Source organism: Narcine bancroftii, chromosome 5 (genome assembly GCF_036971445.1).
Source record: "Narcine bancroftii isolate sNarBan1 chromosome 5, sNarBan1.hap1, whole genome shotgun sequence".
Lineage (NCBI taxonomy): Eukaryota > Metazoa > Chordata > Chondrichthyes > Torpediniformes > Narcinidae > Narcine > Narcine bancroftii.
In genome coordinates this window covers 148,007,713-148,031,919 of record NC_091473.1, presented here as the reverse complement: position 1 = coordinate 148,031,919, position 24,207 = coordinate 148,007,713, and the positions used below count along the sequence as shown (strand labels likewise).

General features: G+C 46.4%; 1 protein-coding gene across 8 annotated transcripts in view; it reads left to right on the top strand.

Annotated features, from left to right (window-relative positions):
* adgrl2a (adhesion G protein-coupled receptor L2a) overlaps nt 1-24,207 on the top strand; it is a 905,078-nt gene that overhangs the window by 362,097 nt on the left and 518,774 nt on the right. For all 8 annotated transcript variants that reach the window (XM_069939357.1, XM_069939367.1, XM_069939363.1 and 5 more), the window contains one exon: nt 20,599-20,648. The gene's annotated coding sequence lies outside the window, so the exon portion shown is untranslated. The remainder of the gene's footprint in view (nt 1-20,598; nt 20,649-24,207) is intronic.

The following is a 24,207-nucleotide window of genomic DNA, read 5'->3' as shown; positions in this document are numbered from 1 at the left end:
AGGAAGCAGTTTGTGGCCCTTATCCTGGGGGGGGGGGGGGTGTCCACAGACACCCGCAACTATAAGCAATTCCGCGGATTAACGAATCGCGTTCTAACGAGGTTTCACTGTACTTATCTTTTACTTCCAATGCAATCTTGAAATGATTCTTGTAGCTTTGGCAGGCGGGAAGCTTGCACTTCTATTGCATCTTCCCATAGTCACAATCTGATTGGCTGAAGTACGGTCAAGGAGGTCATAGAACTGGCCTTAGAGCATTTTTTATTTGGCTTGGCTTCGCGGACGAAGATTTATGGAGGGGGTAAAAAGTCCACGTCAGCTGCAGGCTCGTTTGTGGCTGACAAGTCCGATGCGGGACAGGCAGACACGATTGCAGCGGTTGCAAGGGAAAATTGGTTGGTTGGGGTTGGGTGTTGGGTTTTTCCTCCTTTGCCTTTTGTCAGTGAGGTGGGCTCTGCGGTCTTCTTCAAAGGAGGTTGCTGCCCGCCAAACTGTGAGGCGCCAAGATGCACGGTTTGAGGCGTTATCAGCCCACTGGCGGTGGTCAATGTGGCAGGCACCAAGAGATTTCTTTAGGCAGTCCTTGTACCTTTTCTTTGGTGCACCTCTGTCACGGTGGCCAGTGGAGAGCTCGCCATATAACACGATCTTGGGAAGGCGATGGTCCTCCATTCTGGAGACGTGACCCATCCAGCACAGCTGGATCTTCAGCAGCGTGGACTCGATGCTGTCGACCTCTGCCATCTCAAGTACTTCGACGTTAGGGGTGTAAGCGCTCCAATGGATGTTGAGGATGGAGCGGAGACAACGCTGGTGGAAGCGTTCTAGGAGCCGTAGGTGGTGCCGGTAGAGGACCCATGATTCGGAGCCGAACAGGAGTGTGGGTATGACAACGGCTCTGTATACGCTTATCTTTGTGAGGTTTTTCAGTTGGTTGTTTTTCCAGACTCTTTTGTGTAGTCTTCCAAAGGCGCTATTTGCCTTGGCGAGTCTGTTGTCTATCTCATTGTCGATCCTTGCATCTGATGAAATGGTGCAGCCGAGATAGGTAAACTAGTTGACCGTTTTGAGTTTTGTGTGCCCGATGGAGATGTGGGGGGGCTGGTAGTCATGGTGGGGAGCTGGCTGATGGAGGACCTCAGTTTTCTTCAGGCAGACTTCCAGGCCAAACATTTTGGCAGTTTCCGCAAAGCAGGACGTCAAGCGCTGAAGAGCTGGCTCTGAATGGGCAACTAAAGCGGCATCATCTGCAAAGAGTAGTTCACGGACAAGTTTCTCTTGTGTCTTGGTGTGAGCTTGCAGGCGCCTCAGATTGAAGAGACTGCCATCCGTGCGGTACCGGATGTAAACAGCGTCTTCATTGTTGGGGTCTTTCATGGCTTGGTTCAGCATCATGCATAAATGTCATTAAACCAACAATATCCAGAGAGCCAGCTCCATGGAGAAACCATAGCGTCACCCCTCAGAGCAGACAACGAACAGCACAGCACAGGAGCAGTGTGTTCGGCCCACAAGGTCTGTGCCGAACACGATGCCAGAGTGAACTAAATCTACCTGATCCGTACACCATCCAGTGCCCCATTTGTGGTCTCCACTACATCCGAAAGGCTGGACGCAGACTGGGAGATTACCTCGTTGAGCGCCTTGGCTCTGCCCCGCCGCAATAGTAGGCCCTTTCATGCCGGCTGTAAGCGCAGAGAGAAAAATATAAGCTTACCTTTCATGGAGCGGCCCTAAAAGGCTGCTCCAGCATCGCATTCGTGTTGAGTGGCGCCTCGCTGTGCCCTCCGGAGCCGGTGTAGGCAGGGGGGGGTGGGGGGAGCGACTGGTGCTGTAGCGCTGCCTGCCGTGTCGACGTCATTCGTGCACGCCAAGCTGTCAGCGTTTTAAAAGTTCCGTGCCTGCGTCTGAGGCTGATGGTGTCACCAGCCTGCTGCTTGTAGGGCCATTGTATTCATGCTACCGAGAGGGACCGCAGTTGGCGGCTTGGAGCCAGCCACAGCGCATTCATGGAGGTAAGTCTCCTGACGTAAGGGCAGGGAATCTCCACCATTGCACTCGGGCTTTTTGACTGTGTATGAGAGGGCCTAGCGTGGATCTCCCCGTAGCCACTCATTTCAATTCCCCATCCCATTCCCTTGCCAACATGTCTGTCCATGGTCGAAGGCACTGCCAGGCTGAGACCACCCGTAAATTGGAGGAACAACACCTCATCTTCCGACTGGGCACCATCCTACCAGATGCATTAATATCAACTTCTCTGGCTTTCAGTAAACCACCCTTCCACCTCCCCCCAACCCCCCCCCCCCCCATCACTTTCCCCTTTCTGTCTCTCCCTTCCATTTCCTTTCGGACAAACATGATAAGTTCTTATCTCATTCCCTTATCATATCCAATGAACACCTTTTGTTGGTCTGGATTCATCCCCCATTGTTTGAATTATGAGACTCTCTGAGATTTCCTGTTTCCAGATTTTTCTGCTTAATCCTTGAAGAAGGGCTCAGGCCCAAAACGTTGCCGATGTATCTTTGTCTCCTATTGATGCCGTAAAGATCGGCTGAGTGCCTCCAGCATTTTGGTGTGTTTTTACCACAATCACAGCGTCTGCAGACTTTCATGTTTTGCTTTTAAACATACCCCTCTACTCCTGCATATTCAGGGGTCAATCTCTTCAGTGCTACCCCTGTATCTGCTTCCACCACTACTCCTGGCAGCCTGTTCCAGGCACCCACCACCTTCTGTGTAAGAACACCTTGTCCTCCTTCAGACTTTTTATAAAAACTTAGACAAACAGCATGGTAACAGGCTAATTCAGCCTTACAAGTCCATGGCGCCTAATTTACACGCCATTAACCTACACTCCCGGTATGTTTCTGAAGGGCACCCGAGAAAACCCACACAGACACGGGGAAGAACGTGCAGGATTCGAACGCTGATCCGGTGCCGATGGCTGGCACTATAAAGGCGTTGCACTAACCAAGCGTGCCTCCACACACCCTTTCTCCCTCTCATCTTCTTGTCTTTCACATTTTTAACCTTGCAAAATAACTTAGACTGCCGACATTATCCATGCCTCTCATAATTTTACAAACTTCAGTCAGGTCTCCCCTCTGAAGCTGGAGAAAAAATAACCCAAGCAGGTCTAACCTCTCCTTTGAGCTCATACTCTCTTATCCGGGGAGCATTCTGGTCAAAATATCTCCTGTGCCCTTTCCAAAACTTCCACAACCTTCCTGCAGTTGGGCGGGCAGAGTTGTAGGTAGAATTCCAAGTGCGGCCTAACCAACATTTAATAGGATGGCAACATGACATCCTTAGACTCAGTGCTTCGACCAACGAAGGCAAGCCTGCCATGCACCTTCTTCACCATGCTACCCTACTGTGAGGGAGCTTTGGACTTGGACCTTTCTGCCGTTATCTGTGCATTTGATGCTTGCTTTTGGCCTTCTAAAAAAAATGCAAGGAACTCAAGGTAGATATCATCTGTGGAAAGAGAAAGACTTAATATTTCAGGGTGAAGAAATGGGAAGTTTAGCGTGACGGTTAGTGCAACACCATTACAGCGCCAGCGTCCCCGGTTTGAATCCAGCACTGTCTGTGAGGAGTTTGTATATTCTCCCCTTGTCTGCGTGGGGCTTCTTCCAGAAGCTTCGGTTTCCTCCCATTGTTCCAAATGTCCCGTGGTCGTAGGTGGTTTTGGTTGGTAGAGAAGGTGACATGAGGGATGTAGAAGACCAGTAGGATAAGAGCAAAGGAATAAGCAGATAGCCAGAAATCTGAGTGCATTCTCTTCAGAACGTAATAACACAGGTCAATAGGGTGGAGAAGAAGGCACGTGGTCTGCTTGCCTTCACGGTTTTGAATAAAGAATATCAGAGCTGAGGTCCAATGCTGCATCTTTACACACCACTGGTTAGGCCACTCTTCGGGCATTTTGTGCAGTTCTGGTCACACTATAGGAAGGAATGTGGTTCCACTAAAGAGAGTGGAGAAGAGATTCACTTCAGTTGAGGAAGACGTTAGTTATTGAAAAAGATAAGCTTGTTTTCACTGGAGGATGACCTGGCACAAGCATACGATTATAAAAACCATAGATAGGTTAGGTCAGGGGTCTCCAATGTGGTCGATGTCAACCCCTGGGGGTCGATGGGACTATCCAAGAGGTCGATAAATGCAAGGGAGTTGAAAGGGGGTCAATAATGCCGGGTGGGGTGGGGGGTGTGTCGATTGAACTTTTGCAATGAAAAGCAGGGGCAGATCAACAGAAAATGGAGCCAATGACATTAGCGGCCAACCTCTCGTGAGAGTGGGCCTTGCTGCCTTCCGTGTTGTATTTGGCTCAGGCCTTTGAATATATTGCGAGCGAACAGGAGGATGGGACTGAGTGTAGAAGAAAGATGTATGTGTTCTTTGTACCTTTGGTAGCATTCCCCCCTCAACCCCCGCCCTCGTCCAGCACCGCTGTTTCCCTCCCTCCAGCGCCACGCCTCCCCAGTCCATGCCTGGCAGTCAATGAGAGATCCAGTATTCCATGAAGGGATAGATAGTCTAAAAAGTTTGGGGAACCCTGGGGCAGGTGGTCAAAATCTTTTTCTGAGGATGGGGATATCAAGCACTGGTTTAAAGTGGGAGGAGGGAGTGTTAAGGGGGTCTGAGGGGTACAAATTTTAAAATGTAATTATTTTATTAATGTAGACCTACAGCACAGTACCAGGCCCTTCCAGCCCATGTACCCAAATAGCCTACCACCCCATACACTTTGGAGGGTGGGAGGAGACCGGAGCACTTGGAGGAAACCTACCCAGACAAGGGGAAAATGTACAAACTCCTTACAGACAGTGCTGGATACGAACCCGAGATGTTGGCACTGTAAAAGTGTTGCATTAACTGCCACCTAGCCATGCCAATCCCTCTTGAGAGCCTTTTACAGCGGCAAAAAGCACTGCCAGGGGATGGTGCAATCAGACGCAATCACTCCGTTGAAGAGGCATTTAGACAGATGGTAGAGGGTTGAGGTTCCATTATTGTCATGTGTACGAATGGACAATGTTAGCTTCTGTTGAACTGTAAGAGCACACAAAGACCTGCCTCTCGTCCAGGCAAGTGGTGCCAAAGGGAGTTCCTTCAGAGTCATTGAATTTTAATGGATCGTGCCAGCTTTTCCAAAACCGCCAGCCATCTCCTGTGCTCCCATAACCTCTGCTGACACACGACCTCTTGTCAGAGAAGGAGACGGACCCAATGCAGGCAAAGGGGCAGTGAAAAAGAACCTCAGGGTTGTATGTGATGTCATGGCAATAAAACTGAACTTCGAGTGTGGATGGGAAAAGTGGACAGGCAGGATATGGTGGGCCAAAGGTTCATTCCTGGGCTGTAGAACTCTCTGATTCTATGACTCTTGGCTCTGAGATTGAGAACGGAGTTGTCATGGGGATGAGTGGCAGGTTAGAGGGGCAAGACCGTGACCCGCTGAGTTTCAGCTATCACCTGACGAGCACCATCCAATCAACAGTAAGGGATCCTTGGCCCTCTCTGCCCTCCAACTCCATCCACTAACAAGCATTTCTTGGTAGCATTTTGAGTGGCTAGGAAGCTGGAGAGCCCATAATCAAGAATAAATGGTTCCAAGGTCGATGTTCTCCATCTGTAATGTTGGGGAAAATGTGTACCTTGTATCTGATATCTTGTTTTCCCACTTGATGTGTAATGTGAATAAAAATGGACAAAATGGGAAAGCACTTAACTAAGGAAGGGCTAATTATGAAGGGATGAGGCAGGAACGAGCAAGAATAAAGTGGAAACAGATGTTCAAGAGTGAAAGCACAGAAGTCATGTGGAGGAAGTTTAAGGACCAAATGTGCTGGGTTCAGGACAGGTTTGTCCCACAGAGACAAGGAAAGGATGGTAGAAAAAGGGAACCATGGCAACTAGTCAAGAAGGATAGGAGAAAATAAGCATATGATACAGGAAGGGCTCATGAGAAGTATATGGTAGCCAGGAAGGAGCTTATGAAAGGACTTAGGAGAGCTTGAAGGGGGCATGAGAAGGCCTTGGCATGTAGGATTAAGGAGAACCCCAAGGCATTCTATGGGTATGTGAAGAAGAGAAGGATGATAAGAATGAAGGTGGAGCCGCTAAAGGGTAAATGAGGCAACATCTGCCTGGAGGCGGAGGAGGATGGAGTGGTCATAAATTAATACTTTGCATCAGTATTCCCAAGAGCAAAGGACTTTGATCAGGGTTAGATGAGACTATGAGCTGGACAATGTGGAGATTAAGGAACAGGAAGTGTTAGATCTTCTTAAAAACATCAAGATTGATGTCCCCAGGGCCGGACACGATATACCCCAGGCTGCTGTGGAAGGTGAGAGAGAGATAGCTGGGGAAGTAGCCACGACCTTTGAATCTTTGAAGGTGCTAGAGGATTGGAAAATGGCTTTTGTAGTCCCCTTGTTCAAAAAAGGTAATAGGGAGAATCCAGGGAATTATAGACCAGTGAGTCTTACATCAGGGGTGTGTGAACTAATGGACAGGATTGTTAAGGATAGGATCTATGAGTATTTGGAGAAGTCCAGTCTACACAAAGATAGTTAGCATGGCTTTGTGAAGGGAAGGTCACGCCTCACGAATCTAATTGAGATTTTTGAGGAGATAACAAAAGGAATTGATGAGGGTCGGGCAGTAGAAGTGATCTACATGGATTTTATCAGGCATTTTACAAGGTCCCCACAAGAGACTCATCCAAGGGGATCAGTGGTACCTTGGGTGTGTAGATAAAAAAATGGCTTGCAGGAAGAAAGCAGAGAGTAATAGAGGAAGGAGGTTGGTGACTAGTGGAGGGGCCACAAGGATCTGTTCTGGGACCCCTGCTCTTTGTGATTTTTATGAACGACCTGGATGAAAAGGGGGAAGGATGGGCCAGTAAGTTTGCAGATGACATGAAGGTTGGAGGAGTTGTGGATGGAGCTGAAGGATGGAGATGCAGCTTGGAAGGACAAAGCAGAAAGCTAAGTACAGGGTTAATGGTCGGTTACTTAAGGGATGAACAGAGGGACCTTGGGGGGTTCAAATCCATACATCCCTCAAGGTCGCCACACAGGTTGATAGGTTAGTTAAGAAGGCCTATGGACTAACTGAATTAATGCAACCTAGATTGTATACCTAAAATGGATGAGAGGGGGGGGGTGGGGGGGTGGCTTGGGAGGAGGGAGGGGGGAGGGAGAAAAAGTCACTGTAAATGTGTGGAAAAGAAAAAGTGTATATCATGGCTATTGTGATTTATGGTGTGAAAAATAAAAAATTTAAAAAAAAAAAAAAAAAAGAAGGCCTATGGGATGCTGGGCTTCATTAATAGGGGGATTGAGTTCAGGAGCTGAGAGGTCATGTTGCACCTCTACAAATCCAGATCTGGTCACCTCATTAAAGGATGGATGTGGAAGTTATGGAGAGGGGGCAGAAGATATTTACCAGGATGTTGTCTGGATTGGAAAACAAGTCTGATGAGAGAAGGTTAGTAGAACTTGGTCTTTTATCTTTGGAGCATAGAAGGATGAGAGGAGAATTGATCGAGATTATGAGAGACATAGACATGTTCTGTTTCCCAGAACAGGAATAGCCAACACCAAAGGACATATGTAGGGAGGAAGGTTTAGGGGAGTCATCAGGGGTGTTTCTTTTTTACACAGAGAGTTGTGAGTGCCTGGAACGCCTTGCCAGGGGATGGTAGTGGAGGCTGAAACATTAGAGGCATTTAAGAGACTCTTAGACAGGCAAATGGATGAAAGAAAAATAGAGGGTTACAGGGTAGGGAGGGTTTAGTACTTTGTTTTAGGAATATATGGGTTGGCACAACATGGAAGGCTAAAGGGCCTGCACTGTGCTATGTTCTGCCTGCAGATCTCATCCTTGAACATCTTTAATGAACCATAGAACAATGCAGCACAGAAACAGGCCCTTCGGCCCTTCCAGTCCATGCCAAACTATTATTCTCCCTCATTCCACTGACCTGCACCCTGACTCAGTCTCCGCAGGTCCAGATATTTTCAAAGTTTCACACCAAAAAGAAATTCCTCTTCATCTCCACTTTAAACAGTTGATCCCTTGTCCTCTGTTGATGTTCCCAATTATAGATTTCGTCACTGGAATCTTGGAAAATCATAGTACCATGGGGTGGGGGAGGGGGGCATTCAACCTGTCACGTTTATGCTGTGCAAACATAAATCCAATTCCACTCCTCAGCCAGTCTGCTCATGAACCAACTCCTCTCACTTGGTACGAGCGACATTAAACCTGAACTTGAAAAGGCCTTGACTCTGCCTGTGCCCATCCAGGTGTTTCTTTTCAATGCAGTGAGAATTTCCGCCTGCTCTTCATTCCAACTCTCACTGAGTAAAACCATTCCCTCCTCAACCTTCCTCCAATTAACTTCAATCTCAGCTCTCGAGGCATTGACCTCTCTGCTAATTTATATATTTTAAAAAATTTAGACAAACAGCACGGTAACAGGCCAACTGAACCTGGGCTGCCCACATAACCTGTATGTATTTGGGACGAGAGAACACGCAGACAAGGGGAGAATGTACAAGCTCCTTGCAGACCTCTTTCATCCACCTATTACCCCTTGCGTCTGCCCCTCCCTGACCACCATTTTATTAAGACTCCTGCCTCCATTTTGCTCAAGCCTCAGGGAAGGGGTCAGGCCCAAAACATGGGTTATGTACCTTTCTCCTTGCTGTATAACGTACACGGTTTGAATAGCCGAGTTTCTCCAGCGTTGGGCTTTCAACTTCAATCATGGCGTCTGCAGATTTTTCGCGTTTTAACCCTTACAGACCCAGTTTGAACCCGGGTCGCTGCCACTGTGATGGCATTGTGCTATCTGGAGCAAATTGGAGTTCTCTGTCAACCCTCCCATATTTTCCACAACACAATTAAATGTCCCCTTTGCCTTCTCTGTTTGAACCAACCCCTCCCCCCCCCCCCCCCCGATGAGACAGTAATTCCCCATCCCTACAGATCTCCTTGTGCAACTCCCCCCCCCCCCCCACCCCACTGCACCCTCTCTCATACTAAGGAGGCCTTCCTGTGGTGTAGTGACCAGAGGCAGGCACAGTACACCAGCTGCGGTCTGACTAGTGTTTACACTGTCTCAGCATGACCTCCCTGCTCTTGTATTCGGTGCCTCAGCTCGTAGGAGCAAGCAGGAATCCGTCACCTTCATAATTTTACTTACCTTCTTTCAGGGTCTTTGAGACCACAGAGGAAACATCCTTGCAGCAGGCAGCTCTCCTGCCAGCCCTTGTCTGAGCCTCATGTTTCCAGAAACAGATTTGGAATATTATGAATGGATTATCTTTTTAATCGGTGTGGATGGTGGGTCCACCTGAGGCAGACCCCTCGCTGGCCGATAAGAAAGCTGTGGGAACTGTGAGGAGAGGTGAGATTTTTTTTGTAACCGTCTCATCCATAGCAGAAGGTGAATCTTAGTGCTGTGCTCTTGGCACGCATGGGTTGAAAGCACACACTTTACAGGGTGCGTAAATGCTGCTTGAATGCTAATGTAGTCGTGCCGTTCAGGATCACCACGGAATACATTGCTTCTGCGTCTGTACTGGAATACTCGCCAGACCATGAGGATGAGAAAGCAGGTTTTAATTAGAAATGTGGGCTCTTCCTGGTCCCTGCTCCTGTCTGGAGAGACATTTATGAGTTTACTCATCGCGCGGATGAAGAATTAATCTCATTCGTCTGAGCAGACTCGAGTAGTTTACAGGCAACGAGCTACTTCTGCAATAGCCACTGTTGAACTGCAGGCAAATACAGCGGGCAATATGTGCATGACGAGAAGCCACAAATTTCAGTGAGAAAGATGGCTGGTTCGTTTGTTTTGTTGCTATGGTGGAAGCCAAAATACTCAGCTGGTCTCACAGCATCTCTCAGAGGCAAGATGCCGGAGTATCAGAACCAGCTCCACCAGGCTAAATGAAGCATGATCGGCTGCAGACGCTGTGGTTGTAGTCAATGCACCGAAATGCTGGAGGAACTCAGCCGGTCTTTTCAGCATCTGTAAGAGACAAAGATGTATCGCCGACGTTTTGGGCCTGAGCCCTTCTTCAAGGACAAATCGGAAAAGGCAGAAGTCGGAAGTCTCAACGGGGAACAGCTTCTTCCCACGGGCAATGAGAATGCTGAGAGACCGAAGAGACTGCTCACACTAACCATCCTCTCATATACGCAAAGCAATATTTATTTATTTAATTGTGTTGTTGACAAAATACTTGTCCTGCATACGTATCGGGTGTACATCTGGTTGTACACCTGAGTGTTTTGCATCGAGGCCCGGAGAACGCTGTTTCGTCGGGTTGTACTTGTACAATCGGATGACAATAAACTTGAATTGACTTGAATTAAATGTACTGTATCACCAACATTTTGGGTCTGAGCCCCACCTCAAGGCCCAAAACCTCTGTGATATATCTTTACTTACTATGGATACTGGGAGACCGGCTAAGCTCCTCCAACATTTCTGTGATTTGATGACAATCACAGCGTCTGCAGAATTTCATGGTTCACCCCCGAAACCAGAATATTAACTAAGGCGCCAGTCTGCGTTCCACGGTATAAATGCCGCTGAATCATTTCCTTCTGAACAGGTGGGAGGTACCTCCTCTGGGGTACAGCTCCTCTGGTAATGGAGCACTTTCTCAACACAATTTGCCTGTGATCTGCAGATAGAATTGATCCATATTGCTAATGTTATCGAATGAAGGATGTGAATGCATTGGAAGAAGTTCAGAGGAGGTTTACTGGAATGATACCTGAAAGAGTGAGAGGCGGGGACTACGAAATCCTGAGGGGTCTTGACAGGGTGGGTCTGGAGTGTGGGAGCATCGAAAACTGAATCTCGTTGTTAACAGTAACTGGTCACCATTGCAGGCAGAAATGAGGTGACTTATTTATATCCCCTCAATTAAGTATATCCTTCACACCCTCTTCCTCATGACAGCAGAGGTTTTGAATATTTTGGAGTCTCATTTTTGAAATGTATGAAGGTGAATTTAAATGATGAGCATAGATCATTACAGTATAGGCCCTTCTCGGTCTTTGATGTTGTGCCGACCTCGCTATTAATATCAAAAAAATTATATCAAAACCCTCCTACCTCGTAACCCTCTATTTTTCTTCCATCCAGACTCTTTTAATGTGGCTCATTGCTAATGTGCGATGGTTCACTGAAGATGTTCAAAGATGCAATCTACAGGCCAAGCCACTGCCAACATAGAACATAGAACACTACAGCACAGCGCAGGCCCTTCAGCCCTCGATGATATGTTGACCCATATATTCCTTAAAAAACTGTACTAAACACTCCCTATCCCGTAACCCTCTATTTTTCTTCCATCCATGTGCCTGTCTAAGAGTCTCTTAAATGCCCCGTATGTTACAACCTCCACCACCGCCATTGAAAGGCATTCCAGACCTCTCTGAAAAAAAACCTACCCCTGAAGTCTCCCCTAAACCACCCTCCCTTAATTTTGTACATATGTCCTCTGGTGTTTGCTACCCCTGCCCTAGGAAAATGGCGCTGGTTGCCTCTCAGAATCTTTAGACCTCTATTAAGTCTCCTCTTACCTTTATATAATTTTTTAAAAAATTAAATGTAGACATTCAGCGTGGTATCAGGCCATTTTGGGCCATAAGCCCATGCCGCCCAATGAACCTACGCCCCCGGAACATTTTCGAATGGTGGGAGGAAATTGGAGCCTCTGGGGAAAACCCATGCAGACACGGGGAGAACGTACAAATTCCTTACAGACAGCGCGAGATTCAAACCCTGGTCCCGATTGCCAGTGCTGTAGAGAGTTGTGCTAACTGCTACGCCAATTGTGCCCCGTTAATATAAATTTATTATATTTATTATTTAAAATATAATAAATATAAAATATAAAGGGATATTTAAGAAACTCAGACAAATAGATGAAAGAAAAATAGAGGGATATATGATAGGGAGTGTTTCTTTTTTTTGGTAGATATATATATAGGTCGGCACAACATTGTGGGACGAATGGCCTGTACCATGCTGTCATGTTCCATGTTTTATGAAGTGAATAAATTATTCCAAAATATTTATACATGTCTGTTTCGTGTCATATTTTGATGTACATATGTGATTATTCTGTGCTCTGCATTGTGTACCGGGCTCTGGAGAAACACTCTTTCATCTGGTTGTACATGTAATGAACTTGAACCTTCTGAACAAAGGTTAGAATTAGACCAGCCATGATCCTATTAAATGAATACTTATAGTGGTATGTGAGTGGAAAGAAAAAGGTTGAGAATCACTGGTGTATGAAGAGCCGTGACACAGCAGCCAGAACAGAATTTCCCTTGCAGCCGCCGCGGCCGGTTATGTGTGTCCCGCATTGGCCTCGTCAGCCACCACCGAGCCTGCAGCAGGTATGGACAGCCATTTTCCATTACAGCACAGTACTGGGTCTTTGACCCACGATGTGCCAACCTAAAATTACTTAAACCCTCCCTTCCTCATGTCTCCTTATTTTTCTTTCAACCGTTTGCCCCTCTAAGAGTCTCTTAAATGCCCCTATTGTTCCAGCCTCCACCACCACCCTCAGCAATGCATTTCAGGCCCCCACAACTCTCTGTGTAAACTGTAATGATTCCCCTAAACCTGCTTCCCTTAGCAGCTCAGCTTTAACTAATTCTTGGCTCAGAGAAGATTGGGCTTGGACAATAATGTTGCCTGTAAAAAAAATGTAACCTGTGAATGAAAAATTTAATGCAGAGATAGCCGCAGGAACTTGATGCAAAGTCTCCACCCAAAACACCGACTCTCTATTTCCTTCCATAGATGCTGCCTGACCCATTAAGTTCCTCCACCAACTTACCTTACTTTCCCTAGGACTTGTGTCATCCCTTTATTCCACCCAATCTTAACACCACTTAGCACAAGGAAAGTCGAGAGAACAACTGATCGTAATATCATTCAAGGAGGTGCATTCGAGGGAACACCTTGAAAGATGAGAGGCAGATAAATTTAGGCTCTGCTGCTGCAGGGGGTTGAAGTATCTGGGCAGCATGGGCTCTAGGGCTGAAAGGCCTTGTTACTGTGGTGTGTGTGCTGTATGGATAGGAGGGGTAAGGAGGGATATGGTCCAGGTGCAGGACAGTTGGTCTGGGAAGAATAATAGCTCGGTGCAGGCAAGAAGGTCCGAAGGGCTTGTTTCTGTGCTGTCGTTGTGGTGAATTGAGGTAGCAGCTTGCAAGCACAAAACTCGAAAGACTGTACAACAGGCTTTATTCCAGTAAAAGTCCGAACACCAGTTCTTTCAGTGTGACTGGCTCAGGAGGGGCCAGCTCTGGTCTATATTCAGGTCAGCTGATTGCCAGCCAGCCAGATGGAGTCAGCCCCTTAGGTGGTCTTCCTGCAGGTACAGAGATCGCCCCCTGCAGTAGGCTAGTGGTCGTATCATTATAGTAGTGTTCTATGATTCCAAAGGGTTTGTAGTTAAAACATGACCTCCTTATGGTATCAGGCTTAAGTCCAAGTCTTGCACACTTTAGGTCCCTCTCCACCACTCCATTGTTCACTCCCTCACCACCATTCCACCCAGACTTCGATGAGAATCAGAATCAGAATTTATTGACACGAACAAGTCACAAAATTTGGTGTTTTGCGGCAGCTTCACAGTGTAAGCGTTTATCTAAACCGCCTTATAAAATAAATAAAAAACTATAGTGCAATAAAAAGCCAAAGTGAGGCAGTGTCTGTGGTTCATTGATCATGCAGGAATCTGATGGCTGCGGGGAAGAAGCTGTCCTCGTGCCGCTGAGTACATGTCTTCAGTCTCCTGTACCTTTTTCCCAGAGGTAGCAGAGTGAAGAGGCAATGGTCTGGGTGATGGGGGTCCTTGAGTGCAGAGGTTGCCTTCTTAAGACACCGCCTCTCGACGATGTCCTGATGGGGTGAAGTCTGGTGCCCGTGATGTCATGGGCCAAATTAACAACCCTCTGGAGTTTATTCTTATCCTGAGCTTTGGCACCTTCACACCAGGCAGTGATGAAACCAGCCAGAATGCTCTCTACGGTCCACCTGTAGATGTTTTAGAGAGTCTTCAGAGACATATCGAGTTGTAAAGGTTAAAACCTTGTGTTTTTGATTCTGAGTTAATTTTGGGCCTCTCTCTTGAAGAGAACTGTTGTCTGTACAGTTACCAGAGTGAATATGGCATAATATGTCATAATATCCTCCCAGGCTAACTACTTGCTCCTTTTTTACAAGATGTGAAGGAAGCGTGAGCACGAGAAATTTTTATTTAAATTTTTTTGTATCTCTTTATGTTTTTGTATCTTTATATTCCTTTTGTATCCCTATATATCTTTGTGTTTTTCAACAGTCATGATAACTTATCACTAATTAGAATCTAAAGGACTATCTTTCTACAGTAAATGCTTTGTTAGTCACCATTATGAAAGTCTTGTGGCAAAGCGATGCAAAATGTTTATCTGTTCTATCAACGAATTAAATCTACATAAACTAACAGCCGCAGAATTCGATTTGTTGGAATAAAGAGATCGAAATTTGGGATATTGCACCCCACGCTTTGGAAGATGATACTTTGAAATTAGGATATATTAGAATAAGGAAAGTGTCGCCTGCGCAAATCTCCACAAACTCCTCACAGGAGTTTCCTGCCTGGAAACCTGCAGTGCCCTTTTCATTAACTCAGGAAATGTGAAATATAAAGAGCATTCCCAGCTGAATAACTGGAAAGTGCATTGCGTTCATCTCCACTCTCTGCTAATCCAATAATTCGAGGAAGTTGTGTGAGGGAAGGTCCATTGAACAGGTCAGGGTGGCAGGAATCTCCCTCGCACAGAGGAAGCATGAATTTATGCTTGATGGGGAAAAGATGAGAGGAGCAATGATTGTCATGTATAGATGCATCAAAATTTTTACTTGTGCAGGTACATAAGATCCACCAACTGCAATGGTATCAAGTAATTTGCCAAGTCAGAAAATATAGATTATTTAAAGTTAAAGGCTAAATAAATAATTACAGTGGCAGTTAGTGCAAAAACAATGGTCTTTCAAAAGTGCAGATGGTTAGGGGAGTATGAGGAGGTTAAGGACCCTGATAACTGTAGGACAAACACTGTCCTTGAACCCTAGAGGTTGTGACCAGGGTGACAGGGATCCGTTATGATGTCGGCTGCCTTCTTCAGGCAGAGTCTCGTGTAACTGTCTTCAATGGGCTTGGATAGGTTTGCCACTTCCTGCATTTCCCGGTGGTCAAATTGAATCAAACACATTATTGAACTTGAGGGCCATTATCTCAGTGAGGGATGCGTGACAGGACCATGCACAAAAGAGTTCAGAGAAAGGATGCTGAATGCTTTAAAAACTCAAAAATGCTGGAGGAGCTCAGCAGGTCTCACAGCGCCCATTGGAGGTAAAGATATATAACAGGGGTGCCCAGAACGAGACTCGCGAGCCACACGTGGCCTTTCGACATATAACGTGCAGCTTGTGCATATTTTATGCTACCAATGCTTCAGCCTTCTTCAAGGTATGAGTGAAAAGCAGGCAGGCATCTGGATCAAAAGGCAGAATAAAGAGCAGGGGGAGGAGCACAGGCCAACAGGAAAAAGACATCATTGGACATGAATTGGAGGGCAGGAGGGGAAAAGAGAACTGAACTGAACGGGGGAGGGGGTGGCTCTGAGAATGTGGAGCTGGAGACAGAAGGCGCTTTCAAGCAGGGAAAACACCCGTCTGTAAAGGCGGAGGTTCTTAGCCCTTACACCTAAAGACTTACCTCTCTGAATGCACCATGGTCGTCGACTCCAAGGGGCCGATTCCAACCCTTCAGCGGAGCGCTGCCACTGCAAGTGGCTAGTTAGGGGCGGGCTGATGATGCCATCAGCCCGCGACCCATCTCCCCACTCACCACTCTCCCTCCATGACCCCCTCAAGGCAGGGTCAGCAGGTTGGAGTCATGGGGGCAGCGGGGGCTGGCGGGGCAGTGGGGGCCATCGTGGCAGTGGGAGCCGTCAGCAGGGGCCGTTGGGGCAGTAGGGACCAGAAGGAACCATTAGGGGGAAGCCGGCCAATGCAGACTGTGACAGCCACACCAGCCACTTTGGCCTTTGGGGCCGTTCTCTGTGGCTCAAAACACGGCAGAGCAATGGCCATCTTCGCTACCCAGAATCCCCCATAAAGTTGGAACTGTTCCGGGAACCACAGAGTGGTTCCAGCTGCATGGGGGATTATGGGTAGGGAAGACGGCCATTGCTCTGCTGTGTATTTATGACGGGCGGTGCTACGGCACCAGTCACCCTGCCTCTATCAGCTACAAGGCACTTCTTGATATGAATGGGACACTGGAGCAGCCTTTTAGGGCTGCTATCTGAAAGTAAGGTTTTTAGTTTTCGATCCGATTCCGTAGCCGGCCTTCAGGCAGAGGCCTGAGATGAAATGGCCAAGAGGGATAGGGGAAGGGGAGAGATAGGGAGGGGAAGGGGCTAATGGAAATCAGAGAAGTTGATATCAATGCCACCTGGTTGGAGGGTGCCCAGACAGAAGATGAGGTGTTATTTCACCAATTTGTGGGTGGTCTCAGTCTGGCAGTGCATGGACAGACATGTCAGCATGGGAATTGGATGGGGAATTGAAACGGGTGGCCACTGGGAGATCCCCACTACTGCAGCAGACTGGGCGAAGGTGCTCGACAAAGCGATCTCCCAGCCTCTCCAACGCAGCAGGAGTGGCAATCACCAATTTGCGGAGCTATTGGCTCAGTGCAGGATGTCAGACAGAACCACGTACAAAAGAGTTCAGAGAAATATTCAGTCGAAGTCCAAAAATCCAGTCTGCTCAGCGAATAGGTCAGTCCAGATTTTCCAGATTTTCAGGCAGTACTTTCAAAATTCAAATTTTAAGGAGGAATAAAGATGAGCAGGTAAGTTTTGATAATTTATTAACAAACCATTTATTCAAATAAAATACAAAATAGAAAAAAAAACAAGTAAGTTTCTATTCGTTCCTTTTCACGACTTCTGTGAATCTGTAGTGCTTAGTCCGGGTTCTCGGGTGGCCTGGATTTCCAGCCTCCAGATTTTTGGACTTTCTACCATGGTCAGTGCTAAATATTTGTTCCGTTTCAATGGAAATTGAGTCTCTTCAGGAACGCCCAGTCCTGACCTGCATCGTTCCCCACCAGGTCTCCCTGTCTGTGCATTTGTTGCTCTCCATAGATATCCTTTATTTCAAAAGAGCCTGCACTAAATGTCTGGGAGTTATCAGTGGGATCAGGTCTTGGCTGTTAATTCAACCACATTCAAGCAGTAAGAAAGAATAAGAAGATTACAGCTCTCTGATTAAGTCTGCCTTGTTGCTGTACAACTGAATGTTACCATGGCAATAGGTGATGAAACCTGGAAGTCTTGAGTTAATTAAATCTGGCCTGCTTGCTCATTTTGTGACACTTTTTTTTTAACTACCACACTGAGAGTTGATGCATAATCCAGGGTTGGAGCACTAACTAGATTGACACTCAGACTGTTCCCTGCCTCACACTACCTCTGGATGAGTTGAGTACAACCTCTTCCTGCACCACAGTTCGGCCGCCTGCTTCCGGACAGTGGGAAGAGCTGACTAAGGTTCTTCGGTATCAGCCAACCTTGCTCTGTCTTCGCAGGCCTGGCCTCAGCAGTGGCAACTGGTAGAACACACTGCCCCCTTCAGATCTCATGCAAAACGACAGACCTGTCGGTGAAAATACCGCAAGGAAAACAAAAGCAGTTTCTTCAGATCGTTTTGCAACATAAGTAATGGGAATCGGGGCAGACAAATGACCTCGGGTGTCTCCTTGGCTGAGATCGTAGCTAAACTTTTACCTCAGAGCCATTTTCCTGCACTAATCTCATCCTGTTAATTTAATTTTGATTTGGACATCCAGCACAGTCAGAGCCACGGCCCGTGCCACCCAAATGTGACAAATTAACCTGTGAACCCTGCAATTCTTGGGAGGATGGGCAGAAACCGGAGACCCCGGGGGGGGGGGGAAGCCCACGCAGACACGGGGAGAATGTACAAACTCCTTGCAGACAGCACTGATTTCAAACCCGGGGTCGCCTGGCACCGTAATAGTGTTGCTCTAACCACCAAGCTAACCATGCTGCCAAATCTATTTGTCTCTGCTTGAATATTGACTTCCCCCACAGTCCTCTCGGGTAGAGAATTCCAAAGATTCTCTACGTTGTAAGTGAAGAAGCTTCCTGAATGTTCAACCCCACTGTGGAGGCCAAGTCATTGGGTGGATTTAAGGCTTCGATTGATAGGTAACAGTCAAATCTCCAGTAAACGGAGATTGTGGATGCCAGATATGTGAATTGTCTGGTTGCCTGAGACACAGTCTTACAATGCCTAACTAATATACCTGCATTAAGAATAAACAGCTCTGAAAAAAAGACAGTGCAAATGTAATTTGAAAAAGCATCAGGTATTGTAGCCCCTTAATGATGTAAAGTTCACTTTAATTAGGTAAATCCCTTAACTTACAAAATTTATATTTAAATTTAAACCCCGGTCGTTGGCTCTGTATTGCACTAACCACTAACCGCTGCTCTAACTGTGCTACCGTAATGATTAACTCCCGCCCTCCCCTCAGTTTACAGATAAAGCCTTGCTAATATACTCAACACAGCGATAAAATGGCCCAGCGGCATCCTGGGCGCCGCCATTTCATTCAAACCCAGCTTTATTCAGGCAGCTGCTGGAGATGGGGGAGCATGACAGGGGCGCTCTGCCGGCTGAATGTTTGCTCCCATCTTCACCATGGGCTTGTGTGTTGCTTCGTAGAACATTCACATATTTAAACTTTTATTTAAATGTTTATTTATTCTGATCTATTTATTTATTTTGCCAGTGGCCTGAATTGCGGGCACCCGGTAATTCTACTGCATCAGGTAGCAAGGGTTGCGGGGAGAAGGCTGGGGGGCTGGGGCTGAGTGGGAAAATGGATCAGCTCACGATGGAATGGCAGAATGGACTCGGCAGGCTGAATGGCCCACTTCTGCTCCTATATCTTAAGATCTTATGTCTTGTAATGGTGACCTTCACCCCCCCCCACCCCTTTCCGCTCTGTGATTAGTAAGGGATTGCTTAAGGTGGTATGTGAGTGGAAAGATAAAGATTGAAAGCCACTGTTTTAATCGACCCTCATTGACTCGTTATGTGCACGGTTTCAGAATTCCAAACGAAATGTGCCAATGGCAATTTTTCTCAAGCAAAATATTCCAGTCACAATTGGGTCAAGAGCAGTGGTTCTCAACCTTCCCTTCCCACTCACATCCCACCTTAAATAATCCATTACTAATCACAGAGCACCGATGGCATAGGGATTACTTAAGATGGGATGTGAGTGGAATGAAAAAGTTTGAAAAGCACTGTTATGGATCATCATTTCTCAATGACCCCCACCTCCCCAGGCCACCTGGTGCTACAGCATATCCAAGCACATTTTTAAATTTAAACATATAGCGTGGTAACAAGGAATTTCAGGCCACAAGTCCGTGATGCCTAGTTTATGTCCCATTAACCTACACCCCCGTTTCATTTTGAATGGTGAGAGAAAACTGAAACCCTCGGAGAAAATCCACGCCAACACAGGGAGAATGTGCAAACGCCTTACAGACAGGATGGGACTCGAACCCCGGACTCGAACCCCGGGACTCGAACCCCTGATCGCTGGCGCTGTGAAGCCATTACGCTCACCGCTGCAGGGAAGGGGGCCCATAATCTTTGAGATGAGTCCTCGGAGGGAGCTGTAGCTGAAGAAAATGGTTGAGAACGGCTGTTCTAGATTCCCTTCTATACTCTCAGAGGAGACCGAGCCTGTGTGTCAGAGGCTTCAATGCACAGATGGAAACATTCATGAACAGCTCCTGGCACCTTGGAAGATTTCACCAGAGCTTCTACAGAGGAACTGCTGGCCACAGGGACATATTTTTCCACCTATGAACTACCCCAAGAGACTTCAGGTTGACGATTAATGACGTCTTCCGAGAATTTTACATGCCTCCCTGTGATGTGACGCGTGCATAAAATCAGGATGGGCATAGATATGATAAATGTTCTTTTTTAAACCGGGGACGGTGAATCTAAAGTTGGCATGTAAGGTGATTGGGAAAGATTTAAAAGAGATCTGAGTGACAACCTCTTCACACAGTGGGTGGTAGGTGCTGAGAACAAAATGAGTAAATTTAGACAGGTTCAGAGGGATTTTGGCCAAATGCAGGCAAACAGGACAACAAGTTGGGTCAAAGGGCCTGTTTCCATGCAGCAGGAGTTCAGGTTCAAAGATGACTGCACCCCCATCCTGTGTTGTCTTTGGAGCAGGCTCATCAGTATTGTCTTATTTTGAAAGCTGTCAAATGTATTGTCAAGACTATGTTCCTAAGTAATGCGTTCCCAAGGACAAAACGTTGTACTCAATGTGAAGTGCACTCAAACGTTTGGTAAATTGAAGGTGACTGTCTCACGAATTAGTCTTTCATATGTGTTTGTCTTCTTTGCAGGATTGTTTGAGCTTCCATCAAGATGCTGAAGCCTTCAACTTCTACATGTGGTAAGCTGCCGGTTTGCACTTTTTATGAAAAAGAAAATGCGGGTGTAATATTTTACACAAAGGGAAGAGATTGGGTGCAGTAGGTGACTAATGTATGCAGAGCAGCATCAGTCTCTGATTGACTTAGGGTCAAAAATGAGAGACTTTTGTATTTTTACCAGCTGGATATCTTGGGCGGGAGGGCTGGCACATTTTGATGGTGTGCCATCTCTTGGAGGGGTATTTATTCGCTGTAACGGTGAAAACCTGATGGCTTCTCTCTTCCTTCACAAAAGGGAGTTTGTTGTAATAACCCGAGGGTTCTCCACCGTGAGGCATTTTGTGAATGGCATTCAGATCCTGTGGGTGTCAGCCTCCTCATCTGACCACTTGGAGAATAGTTTTTGATGATCATCAGAACGGTCCTGAGATAGGCCACCTTGAGATTTCTATTCTCACTTTGAATTAACAGGCACATGAATAAATGTGTACACATACACACACAAACACATGAACGTGCACACCTGCAAATGCACACAGACAGGTGGATGCATAAATACAGCACACATGAACACACATGCAGAATGAGTTCAACATCTTAACATTAGATACCAATTTTCTCTCTCTCTCTCTCTCTCTCTCACACACACACACACACACACACACACACACACACACACACACACACACACACACACCCATCCACACACATACATGCACGCACACACACACACATCCATCCACAGACACACACGCGCGCGCACACACAAACATACGTTCATGTACAAACATGCTCTTTCTCACACACACACACACACACACACACACACACACACACACACACACACACACACACACACACACACACACACACACACACACACACAGAGAGAGGAGAATATGGGCAGAGAAGTGACAATGTTGGAAAGTGTATGGTCATGCAATTTGCTAGAAAAAATAAACAGGCAGACTATTTTTCTAAATGAGGAGAAAATCAAAAGCACCCAGATGCAAGGAGACTTGGGAGTCTTTGCAAAGATACTCTGAAAGTAAACTTCCAGGTTGAGTCAGTGGTGAAGAGGGCAAATGCAATGATCCCATTAATTTCAAGAGGAAAAGAATATAAGAGCAGGGATGTGATGTTGAGGCTTGAAAAGGCCCTGGTGAGACCTGACGTGGAGTATTGAAAGCAGTTCTAGGCTTCTCCTTGAGGAAAAGATGTGCTGATGTTGGAGAGGATTCAGAGGCGGTTCACAAGGATGATTTTGGGAATGAAAGGGTTATCATTTGAGGAGCGTTTGATGCCTCTTGGCCTGTACTCATTGGAATTTAGGAAAATAAAAGGGGATCCCTTGAAACATTTTGAAAGTTGACCAGTGGTTCTCAACCTTTTTCTTTCCACTCACATCCCACCTTAAGTCATCCCTTACTAATCACAGAGAACCAATGGCCTAGGGATGACTTAAAGTGGGATGTGAGTGGGAAGGAAAAGGTTGAGAACCCCTGCTGTATGTAGAAAGGATCCTTCCCATGCTGGCGTATTTTTGGAGAAGAAGGCACTACTTCAGATTGAAGGGCATACACTAAGAACAGAGATGTGGAGGAATTTCTTTAGCCAGAGGGTAGGTGAATCTGTAGAATTTGTTGTTACAGGTGATTGTGGAGACCAGGTCATTGGGTGGAGTTAAGGAAAAGATTGATATGTTCTTGATTAGCCAAGGCATTACGAGTTGTGAGGAGAAGGCTGGGGACAGAGGCCGAGTAGCAGAATCGATTAGCTCATGATTAAATGGTGGGGCAGACTCGATGAGCTGAAAAGCCTATTTCTGCTTCTGTGTCTTATAGATTTATGGTCTTTCCTGTCCTCTCCCCACCCCCAGCATTCAAGCCCTCCCTGCTTTTTTCTCATACCTTGCCGAAGGGCTCAGGCTTGAAATGTGCTCTGTGGTTAGTAGGTCATATATGAGTGGGGTAAAAGAAGTTTGAGACCCACTGCTATAGATGCTGCCTGACCCTGAGTCCTTCCAGCATCTCTTTATTTTGTCATTTAGCCCCAAGTGGCTTAGCCCTTAATCAGAGACTCTGTAGCACAACGCCTTTCCAGTGCCAGCGATCAAGACTAGGGTTCTAATCCCGCGCTGTCTGTACGGAGTTTGTATGTTCTCCCCCATGTCTGCATGGGTTTTCTCCAGGGGCTCTGGTTTCTTCCCCCATTCAAAAAAATTGTACCAGAGGTGTAGATTAATGGGGAGTAAATTGGTTGGCACGGACTCTTGGGCTGAAATGGCCTGTTACCGTGCTGTTAATCTAAATTTTAAAAAAACCATGATTCTGGACATCTGAACCAGCAGAAAAATCTTGCCTGCATCCACACTGTGAAGCCCTCTAACATTTCTGTGTGCTTCAACCAAGTCATGTCTTAATTCTTATATGTTTTTTTTAAATTGAGACACACAGCTTTATAACAGGCCAAATCTCCAGAGAATTGAGGATTAGCCCACTCAATATGATGGATCTCCTTCACTTGTAACCAGTTTATCAAGTCTCAACTCCACTTTCAACCATATCCCTTTCCTTCTGTCCAAAATCAAACATAATGCTCCAGGGTGATGACATCAATGTCCCGTATGACTGTAACATGCACACAAACTAGTAGAACAGCAGGTTATCAAATGGGAAATATCGAATTCTTGTTCCTAAATCACAGTAGAACCCCTGGTATCCCGAATTCAAGCAACCGGCAAATAAAATCAAGGAAAATCAATGTTAAAAATTAAAGTAAATACAAATAAAATAATAGGTAACAAATGCTTAAGTTTAAAATTCAATGTTCTCTGAAGTAAGGCGTATACTTTGGTGAAGATTGGAGCCAATGGAGAGCCATGGCCGTGCTTTGCTTGAAGCAGTTGTGTGAAACAGCAAAAGGCGTCATCCAGGATGAAGAGCTGGTTGATGTCGCTCACCGTTGGAGTGAGTCCTTATCCCAGCTAATAAGACTCACCCTGGTCAGAGGCTTTATCTGTAAACTTGGGGGAGGGTGGGGGTTAATTATCTATAATGTCATTGTTCGTCTTTCAGGTGGCTCCAGGGAGGGGGAGAAACCTGCAGATGCAGCAAAGGTTAAATGTTTTCAAAGCATGTGGTGCTCAAATGTTAAGGATTACAGAAATAAATAGAAGTTACCAGGGAAACTCAGCCAGACAGGCAGTATGTATCTGTTTAAATGCTACAATTGTACTTCCTTTTCCCACTCCCTTGGGCAGCTCGTTCAATATACCTGCTCTGATCAGTGAGGAAAAATATCTTTCTTTGGCTTGGCTTCGCGGACGAAGATTTATGGAGGGGGTAAATGTCCACGTCAGCTGCAGGCTCGTTTGTGGCTGACAAGTCTGATGCGGGACAGGCAGACACGGTTGCAACGGTTGCAGGGGAAAATTGGTTGGTTGGGGTTGGGTGTTGGGTTTTTCCTCCTTTGCCTTTTGTCACATGTAAAAGCATTAAAACTTGAAAGTCTGCAGACACCATGGTCAAAGTAAAAACACTCTCTGACCAGATGGCATTATCATCAATTTGGTTTCTG